The 9,618-nt window shown below is 39.3% G+C and overlaps 1 long non-coding RNA gene across 2 annotated transcripts; it reads right to left on the bottom strand.

The window, feature by feature from the left end:
* Positions 1-742: 742 nt before the first annotated feature.
* On the bottom strand, positions 743-2,069 carry LOC117496249. Of its 2 annotated transcripts, XR_004557252.1 has the most exons (4): positions 1,974-2,069; positions 1,653-1,774; positions 1,147-1,231; positions 743-770 (listed from the first exon to the last, which is right to left on the bottom strand). It is a non-coding gene; the product is annotated as an uncharacterized LOC117496249 (long non-coding RNA). The 2 variants fall into 2 exon arrangements; XR_004557251.1 differs by lacking the exon at positions 1,653-1,774.
* Positions 2,070-9,618: the final 7,549 nt, after the last annotated feature.

Genomic DNA, 9,618 nt, shown 5'->3' with positions numbered 1-9,618 from the left:
GGAATAACTGTAATGATGAGCTGAAATACTGTGCAACTTTATCTAAACTAAAACTCTTATTTAGAAACCAAATCCTGAATGGTTCTGAGCAGGACCTGTGAAGTGATGCTTGCTATTTCTTGTCGTTGTAAAAGTTATTTCTTTTTGGTTGTTTTGTACATAACAATGAATCCAATATCACGGATGCTGATGACGATGACCTAAACTTGTATTTTCATGAACAATGTACACTGGGGGGGGGGGGGGGGGGGGGTAGGACCAGAAACGTTTTTAAGCTTCTTCTTGCCCCTTTTGAACATGATAGAACCTTTGAGAATACATTTTTTTTTATACCTTGAACGTTTTTTAATTTTGCCCATCTTTGTTATAAATATTATTTTTGTTTTGTTTCTAACATGTTCAATAAATTGACTAATACAATTTTGTTTTTAAAGAGCCGCTGTTTTGGTGATGGTGTTAGTGTGATGAGTCCATGTCAGGTCCTCAGTGATGAGTCAGGTCCTCAGTGAAGAGTCCATGTCAGGTCCTCAGTGATGTGGACCCCTAGGAACCTGAAGCTGCTGACTCTCTCCACCGTAGTCCCATTGATGGCGATGGGGGCGTGTCCCTCTCTGCTGCTTCCTGTAGTCCACAATCAGCTCCTTTGTTTTGCTGACGTTGAGATGGAGGTTATTATCCTGGCACCAAGATGTCAGGTTTTCGACCTCCTCTCTGTACGCCGTCGGTGATCAGGCCGATGACAGTCGTGTCGTCAGCAAACTTCATGAAATCTAAGACCATTTACATGTAAAACACAAAGTAAACATGTCATTTTACTTTCCAAAAGCCCAAGTTTACATTAACTGTCCGATCTTTTGTAGAAAAAAAAAATCACAAATATATATATATATACAATATATTATTGAAAATAATATACATCACAAAAATAAAAACAATAAATAAAATATATTTTAAGTAATAATAAAGCAGAATAGACCGGCAATGAAACATTTCAACATTTAACAATAGCCAACATTTTGTTCAAAAGATAACAATTATAAACACTAAAGAAATCTACCAGTTATGTGCGTGCGTGTGTACATGACTGTGTGTGTGTTTCAACTCTCTCCATTCAAAGTCAGCGACGTTTGTAATTAATGAATGCACCTTTATCTTTATCGAGTGCTGTTTTTGTTTGTATTCCTTCCTCTCCACTCTAGTCCCATTGTCCGGATTGATCTTGAATAGGCACCTGTTAAGACAGAAGTACACTTACATTTAGTGTTTAATTACACATTCTGTGGATGATACAGCCATTAATTGTCTTTACAGTTATACAGCTTGAAGTCAAAGGGCAATGCTACTCTTAAATGTACTTTTCATTAACTGTTATGATCATATCTGTACATTTAAAGCATTGGTTTGAATAGATTTTGTTATATAAAGTCGTCACTTGGCATCACTATCACACTGGACAGTATCGCAGCAGGTCTGTAAACAGGAGCAAGCGGTCACTTGAAGATCATTTGAATGTGGGTAGCTACGAGTGCCATCTTGAGAGGTTTGTGTGTAACTGGGGCAGATGAGGTGCGTGTCAGTAGCAGAGTGAGCAGTGTAAAAGCATCGTAGTTAACCGAAAGAAGTTTTAATGTGTTTGTTCACTGCAATAATACCAGGTTTTCTTTTGTTGTCGACAAAGGGCCCTCTTTCCGTCATTTTCATTGAGCTGAAGTAAACATACCACCGATTGGCTAAGAGTGAGTTTGGGCTTTTAGGGAGGAGCCAAAGCACACCACTGCAAAGGAAAGGGGTACGCTGAATTTACAACCCAAGACAAAACGAGAGCATAATGCGAAACAGAATGCAGCACAATAATCTTTTTATCTCGATTATCTTGTATTGTCAGGAGCACTTATCGTGTCTCAGAAATGTGCACAATCCTCTACTCTGTGGTTTAAGATGGAATTACTTAATAATTACAATTCAAGTCTTACCTCTGCAAGAACTCCAGGGTAGCTCCCAGTTCTGAGCGATAACTGATGTTGAGGCAGTAATATGCTGCAAACATCAGTATCAGGGCGTCGACAACATTCAGGACACTGCCACTGACAATGGTCTGGTCCTCTGCTATCATGTAGTGTCCAGCTGTCAGGGGAGAACTCCCTTAAGGTACACAACAGGAAAAAGTCACAAAACATTTATAAATCCAAAAAATATTTAGTGCAGATTGTTTTGTTTTTTTACTGGTGATCACATGGCCAATTGTATTTTAGGAATGATCAGCTCCTGCAGCTTTCTTTTCTTTCTTAAGTGTTTCCTAATGTTAACAAGTGTAGAAAATGTCACATCATAAAGGGATAGTTTGGGTGTTTAAAGTGGGGTTTTATAAAGGTACTTATCCATAGTCAGTGTATTACCTAGAGTAGATGATGGCTGGCAGGGGCGGACCTCTGTCGCCTGTCAGCTTAACTTCAATGATGCTGTTTAAAAACAGCAAACCGACCCGGCCGTTCGGTGATTCTACAGATGGTCAGTCCGCCCCTGCCGGTACCGAAGTGGGCCGAGTGGCCGGACCGGCCCATCGGGATTCGTCCCGAACGTCCCGATGGCCAGTCCGCCACTGATGCCCCGAGCTTGGAGATGCAGACAGGAGCAACCACCTGGAAGCAAAGCAATGTACTACTCTGGACAGGGTCAGCAGAAAAACATATTTTAGCCACCTCTTGATGATTTCCATATCCTTTCACTGTTTGCATAGCAATACCATATAGGACATTGAGAATTGATAACACTTGTAATATGGCAAGAAATCTTACTTGAGGATCTCTGGCTGCTGTTTATTCTTGGTAGGTTGCAATTACTGGTACTGCAGCTACAGTAACAGCTGAGGGAAAAAAAGAGACACAAGTTTGCACATGCTTAAGCAAAAATAACTTAAATAACACAGCAGCAGCTTTAAGTACAGTAATACCACTCAGAGTTCCCGTTAGCCGGTAATTACCGGACTATGACCGGTAAAATATGCTGAAGACCGGCAAATCTAAATCTCTCCGGTCAAAATGTCCGGTCAAAAATAATTTCCCTTTAGGCAAGGCAAGGCAAGGCAAGGCAAGGCAAGTTTATTTATATAGCACCTTTCAACACAAGGTAATTCAAAGTGCTTTACAAAAATGGAAGACATTTTAAAAATGGCATTTAAAATCAGTCATTAAAAAGGAAAGATAATAAAATAAACATTAAAAGAAAAAATACATGGATAAAAGTTAAAAGTTACAGTGCAGTTTAAGATGTGAATAGTTCAATTAAAAGCAGCGGCAAAAAGAAAAGTCTTCAGCCTGGATTTAAAAGTAGTAAGAGTTGCAGCGGACCTGCAGGTTTCTGGGAGTTTGTTCCAGATATTCGGAGCATAATAACTGAATGCTGCTTTACCATGTTTAGTTCTGACTCTGGGGACAGAAAGCTGACCAGTCCCTGAAGACCTGAGGGTTCTGGATGGTTCATAATTTAGCAGTAGGTCAGACATGTATTTTGGGCCTAAACCATTCAAAGCTTTATAAACCAGCAACAATATTTTTGAAATCTATTCTTTGACACACAGGAAGCCAGTGTAAAGACTTCAGAACAGGAGTGATGTGATCCACTTTCTTAGTGTTAGTGAGGACTCGAGCAGCGGCGTTCTGAATTAGCTGCAGCTTTCTAATAGATTTTTTAGTGAGGCCTGTAAAGACACCATTGCAGTAGTCGAGTCTACTGAAGATAAAAGCATGGACAAGTTTTTCCAAATCCTGCTGTGACATTAGTCCTTTAATCCTAGATATGTTCTTTAGGTGATAGTAGGCTGATTTAGTAACTGTTTTAATGTGACTGTTGAAACTCAGGTCAGAGTCCATGACTACACCTAGATTTCTGGCTTTATCTGTTGTTTTGAACATTGCAGACTGAAGCTCAGCGCTAACTTTTATACGTTCTGCCTTGGCTCCAAAAACCATTACCTCAGTTTTATCTTTGTTTAATTGGAGAAAGTTCTGACACATCCAGTCATTGATTTGTTCAATGCACTTACTCAGTGTTTGAATTGGAGCATAATCTCCTGGTGAAATTGTTACGTAAATTTGTGTGTCATCCGCATAGCTATGGTAACTTATTTTGTTGTTTTTCATTATCTGAGCCAGTGGTAGCATGTAGATGTTAAAGAGAAGAGGCCCCAAGATGGAGCCTTGAGGTACCCCACATGTCATATTTGTCAACTCAGATGTGTATTTACCTATAGAAATAAAGTTTTTTCTGTCCTTTAAGTAGGACTCAAACCAATTTAGAACTGTTGCCGAAAGTCCCACCCAGTTTTCTAGTCGGTCTAGTAATATGTTGTGGTCAACAGTGTCAAATGCAGCACTGAGATCTAATAATACTAACACTGAAGTTCTGCCACTGTCTGTGTTTAAGTGGATGTCATTGAAGACCTTTACAAGAGCAGTCTCAGTGCTGTGGTTTGGACGAAATCCTGACTGGAACACATCCAAACAGTTATTTAAATGCAAGAAGTTACTCAACTGTTGAAATACTACTTTTTCAATGATTTTACCTAGAAATGGCAGGTTTGATATTGGCCTGTAATTGTTCATTACTGAGGCATCTAGATTATTCTTTTTTAAGAGCGGTTTAATGACTGCAGTTTTCAGGGCCTCTGGAAAAATACCTGAGTGAAGAGATGTGTTTACTATATGAAGTAGATCTGAGGCCATGCAAGGAAAAACATCTTTGAAAAATCCTGTTGGAATAATATCAAGGCAGCAGGAGGAGGATTTCAGAAGTTGAATAATGTCCTCTAAGTTTTTACCATTAATCTGATGGAATTGTGTCATGGTGTTTGAATTGATATTAGGTGGACATAGGGACAAAACATTTGCTGTACCTGATGTAGAGGCACTGACTGCTTGTCTAATTTTCTGAATTTTGTCAGTGAAGAAGGAGGCAAAATCATTGCACGCCCTGGTGGATAGAAATTCAGAGGCTACTGACACTGGGGGGTTAGTTAGTCTGTCGACGGTAGCAAACAAGGCACGTGCGTTGTTTTTGTTTTTGGTAATGATGTCAGAGAAGAAAGACTGTCGTGCGTTTTTCAATTCCAAATTATAAAGGCCAAGTCTCTCTTTATAGATTTCAAAGTGAACCTGGAGATTTGTTTTTCGCCACCTACGTTCAGCTTTTCGACACTCTCTTTTTTCTGTTCTCACGGTCATGGCCTTTCTCCATGGAGATATTTTCTTGCTAATCACTTCCTTTACCTTAGTTGGAGCAATGGTATCTATAACATTTTTAATTTTTGAATTAAAATGATCTACTAGCTCATTTACTGAGATGTTAGCAGGGGCAAGTGTGGATGAGAAATTATGAGTAAACATTTCCCTAGTATTTTCAGTTAAATATCGCTTTGTGGTTACCTCTTTCTGAACATTTTTGTGAACAGAAATAGAGCTCTCAAAGAAAACACAGGAATGATCAGAGAGTGCAACATCAGTCACCACAACCTTTGAGATATTCAGACCCTTTGAGATAATTAAGTCCAGAGTGTGCCCCTTATTGTGCGTGGGCTCCGCCACATGCTGAGTCAGTCCATAGTTATCAAGAACACAAAACAGTTCTTTAGCCCCTCTGTCCTGGGGGTTGTCAACATGGATGTTAAAATCACCAACAATGACTAAACGGTCAAAGTCAATACACACTATAGACAGCAGTTCAGTAAAATCATCAAAAAAGCTTGCACAGTATTTGGGTGGTCTATAGATATTTAGGAACAGAGCTCGAGAGGAGCATTTCAGCTGAAGGGCCACATATTCAAAAGAAGCAAAGTCCCCATAAGATGTCTTCCTGCATTGAATGGAATCATTGAACAAAATAGCAACTCCACCCCCTTTCTTATGCATTCTTTCCTGACTCATAAAACTAAAGTTGGGAGGGGTTGATTCGATAAGAACAGCTGCACTGTTATTTTGTTCAATCCAAGTTTCCGTTAAAAACATAAAATCGAGATTGTGCTCAGTGATAAAATCATTGATTAAAAATGTTTTTCCTGCCAAAGACCTGACATTTAATAAAGCTAGTTTAAGTTTGTTAAATACACTATCAGTAAAAAAATGTGTGACAAGCTGTGGCTGACATGGAATCACTGCTAAATTTGATAACCTCACACAAACGTTTGAGCACTTCCTGTTTCTAAGCTGATTTACCGCTCTTAATCTATTACCTATCAACACAGATATCGGCAAAGCTACTGGCAGGCAGGGCCCCGGCATGTGCTGGAAAGAGTTCAGAGTGCCATATGCCCTTGAGCCTGGACCCAGCACATATCAGTAAAAGTTTGTTGCGTTTTGTACACACACATCCTTATCAGGCTTCGGAGACTGCAGATGCTTTCTTGAAGGGATGGGAGGTGGTTGACATAGGCACAGTGATGAAGACGGGGGAGATGGTGCGCGTCTCTGCTTTAGCACAATACCGCATCAGTTGCGCCACTTATGTGACAGACAAGAATAGTATGTGACAGACAAGAATAGTCAATTCTAATGTCTAACATTTAATGTGGAGAAAGAGGTATGGGTTGATTGTGCGTTGATCTGTTGGTAATGCCTCGGGGTTCCGGTGGGCATGTAAACAAATGCATAATGCTGCGCTATACTTTGCGGCCTCACCCGGTTGCATAGCGACGCTTATTGTTTAGGTGTCTTTTAATAAGCAGGTAGTCATATCATTAGCTAGAACTAGCTAGATCTGATCGATATGGACATAAACGCGAGTGAAGTCTAATCTGACTCGGAGCAAGAGATCAGCTGCTGCTGACGAGTCGACACGCAGCTCTGCATGATCATCTGCAGCGGTGAGCGGAACAAAACACACACTTCAGGTTAGAATATCACGTAGCTATTTTAATTACCTCTCAAACTACCTAAACTAGTTATAGATATGTTTAGTTTTACTGTCGGGTCACTAATTACTGGATCCGCGAGCTGCATGATACTGACGGGCTGTCAGGAGAGGGAGAGAGAGCGCTCCGTTTATTATTCCCGTGTTATAAATTACTGTACACTTTTGAATAATGTAGTTAATCTACTAGAATTAGTTTGTTTAATATCGAATCATATCAATTTGTTTAAAAGCTCAATAAATAACAAAGACCTTTGACCGGCACTTTTCTCATTTTGTCCGGAAGATTTAAACTTTAACGGACATGTTGACCGGCAAAAAAATATTCTAACGGGAACTCTGATACCACTCTAAGTATAAGACCTGAGTACTTCTAGTCTTATTCAAGTACAAGATCAGAGAACTTCTCCCACCTCTGATTATAGCCTTAACATAGGATTTAAAAGATATGGATAATGTGCATTGTGTGTAACATTATGCCCACAAAAAAAATCGATTATAAAACTAAGGATTGAGCTAACATTAGGAGTTAGTGACAATGTATGCTAGTTAGCTAGCTAAACTATTTATTAAATAATATTGCGAAAAAGTAACTCTGAAACATTCACTGCACATCAGCTCAGCCACTCGAGCACCATTAAAAATAAAAAATTAACACCCTGCATAATGACGGCATAGAACAGCTCAATTTCAAAGCATGGTAGCTAGCTGCTACCGTAGCTAGCTAGCTGCTACCTAGCTATGGTAACGTTAGCTAACATTACTTTGTTTTCGGTCGTTAAACGAAATGTATACCATAGCTAGGACTTTGACGTTTGCAATGTTTTAAGTCTTGAGTGTTTTGAATCCGTTGATAAATAGTTTTTACCGTTACCTCTGAAAGTGCTGATTCCTCTCCTCTGGGCGCGCCACGTGCAGTGCTCTTCAGGAGCGTGCAGGAGCTAATTTCCTGCCATAACTCCACAAACAAACTAAACAGGTTTTACTAATGCCTCATGATTCACTAACAAACACAATGTGGTTTGCAAATACAAAACACCATCTACAAACTAATGCATTTAGTTTTGCAAAGAAAAAACGTATCTATCAAATAAACACATACCATTTTTCTAATAAATCATGTTTCAGAGACAAATTCAGCATAGGTTATACAAGTACACACATTTTTTTTACAACTACAACACTTCTTTTTACAAGTACAAATCTTGTTTTTACAACTACAACACTTTTTTTTACAGGTACAAAACTTTTTCTTCTCACGGCGGAATATTACTGCCAAAGGTCACGTGACTCACTCACGTGACTTTTGGCAGTAATATTCCGCCGTGGTTGTGCTCATACACACTCACACATGCTCACTCACACATGCTCCACGGCAGCAGGGGGCGCTACTGAGTCCATTGGGAAGGCGGGAGGTTGAGCAGAGCATGGAACAGCCCTTGCCAGCCTGATGACAGCGGTGTTTCTAGCGATCCAGCGATCTGAATTTAGCGATCACAACGAAAACAGCCAAGACACATATTGAGCCCAGAAAATGAATGTTCTTAGGGCTGTAAATATAATAAGCCTTTGTCTAAAATGGACAACATTGTAACTAAGGAGATTTAAACTATACAGCGATTCTGCACTCGGTCAATCAGCTGCTCTTCATTTTCTTTCCTGCTATATTCAATGAGTGATACAAATATTTTTTACCATACGGTCTGAATAAAACTGATACTGTTGGACTCGGTACTAGTTGACTGCTACCAGAAATAAAAGGAAGTACTTTACTGTGTACTTTGTGAGTAATCCTCTGTCAGAGTCCCCTCCATAGTACATAATGCATGTTTTTTGCTATCTTTGATGAATGATAAAAATAAAATGTTACCATTAGTTCTTAATGAAATTGATACGGTTTGACTTTGTATTAGTAAGCCTACTACTAACAATACATTGAAGTACTTTTACTGTGTATTTTTTGAGAAATACTCTGTCAAAGTCACCTGCTGAGAACAAAATCAAGCCACTTCTGCTAAGTTTGATGAGGGAATTCTTTTTTGTTGCCATTAGTTCTTCGTGAGATTGATCCTGTTGGACTCAGTACTACTGAAACTACCCCCACAAGTACTATGAAGTACTTATTGTGTACTTTTCCAGTAATCCTCTGTCAATGTCCCCTCCTGAGTACAAGAATGCATGTTTCTCTGCTATTTTGAATAAGCGTTAAAACACCTTTCTTATGAGACTGATATTGTTGGACAGAGTACTTTAAGAGGATGGTTGACATGATATCAGCAATACTTCCAGTCAGTACTCCAGCAGCAGCATTTTTACCCCTTGGAAAGTCTTTAGAGTCTGGCCTGGATAGCTGGTCACAAATATCCTTCAGCAAAGTGACGCACCCTTGTGACTCTTGTTGGCCTCTTATGGGGCTGCTGTCTTTTAAATATGATTATTTCTCTGCTCCTAGTTCATTCCTCTCAAATTCTTCCATCAGTCTCAGTCATTGCATGTCTGTCAATAGAGCTTGGAAAAATGTGTCCAATTCAACAAAATGTTTTTGTGAAGGTCAGAGCTAAATTATAGATTGTTTGATTGTGTAATTACAAGGTGAGAGAAAATAAATCCACATCCTCCTATTAAACTTATTTTATTTACTTTTCCATGTTGTACATATACTTACTTGTATTACATGTTGAACCACATGCTGGATATCTTCCCCAGCCTCAAGGAAAT

The sequence above is a fragment of the Trematomus bernacchii genome, unplaced genomic scaffold (assembly GCF_902827165.1).
Source record: "Trematomus bernacchii unplaced genomic scaffold, fTreBer1.1, whole genome shotgun sequence".
Classification (NCBI taxonomy): domain Eukaryota; kingdom Metazoa; phylum Chordata; class Actinopteri; order Perciformes; family Nototheniidae; genus Trematomus; species Trematomus bernacchii.
The sequence above is the reverse complement of the archived record's forward strand: the minus strand, read 5'-3'. Positions and strand labels throughout refer to the sequence as shown.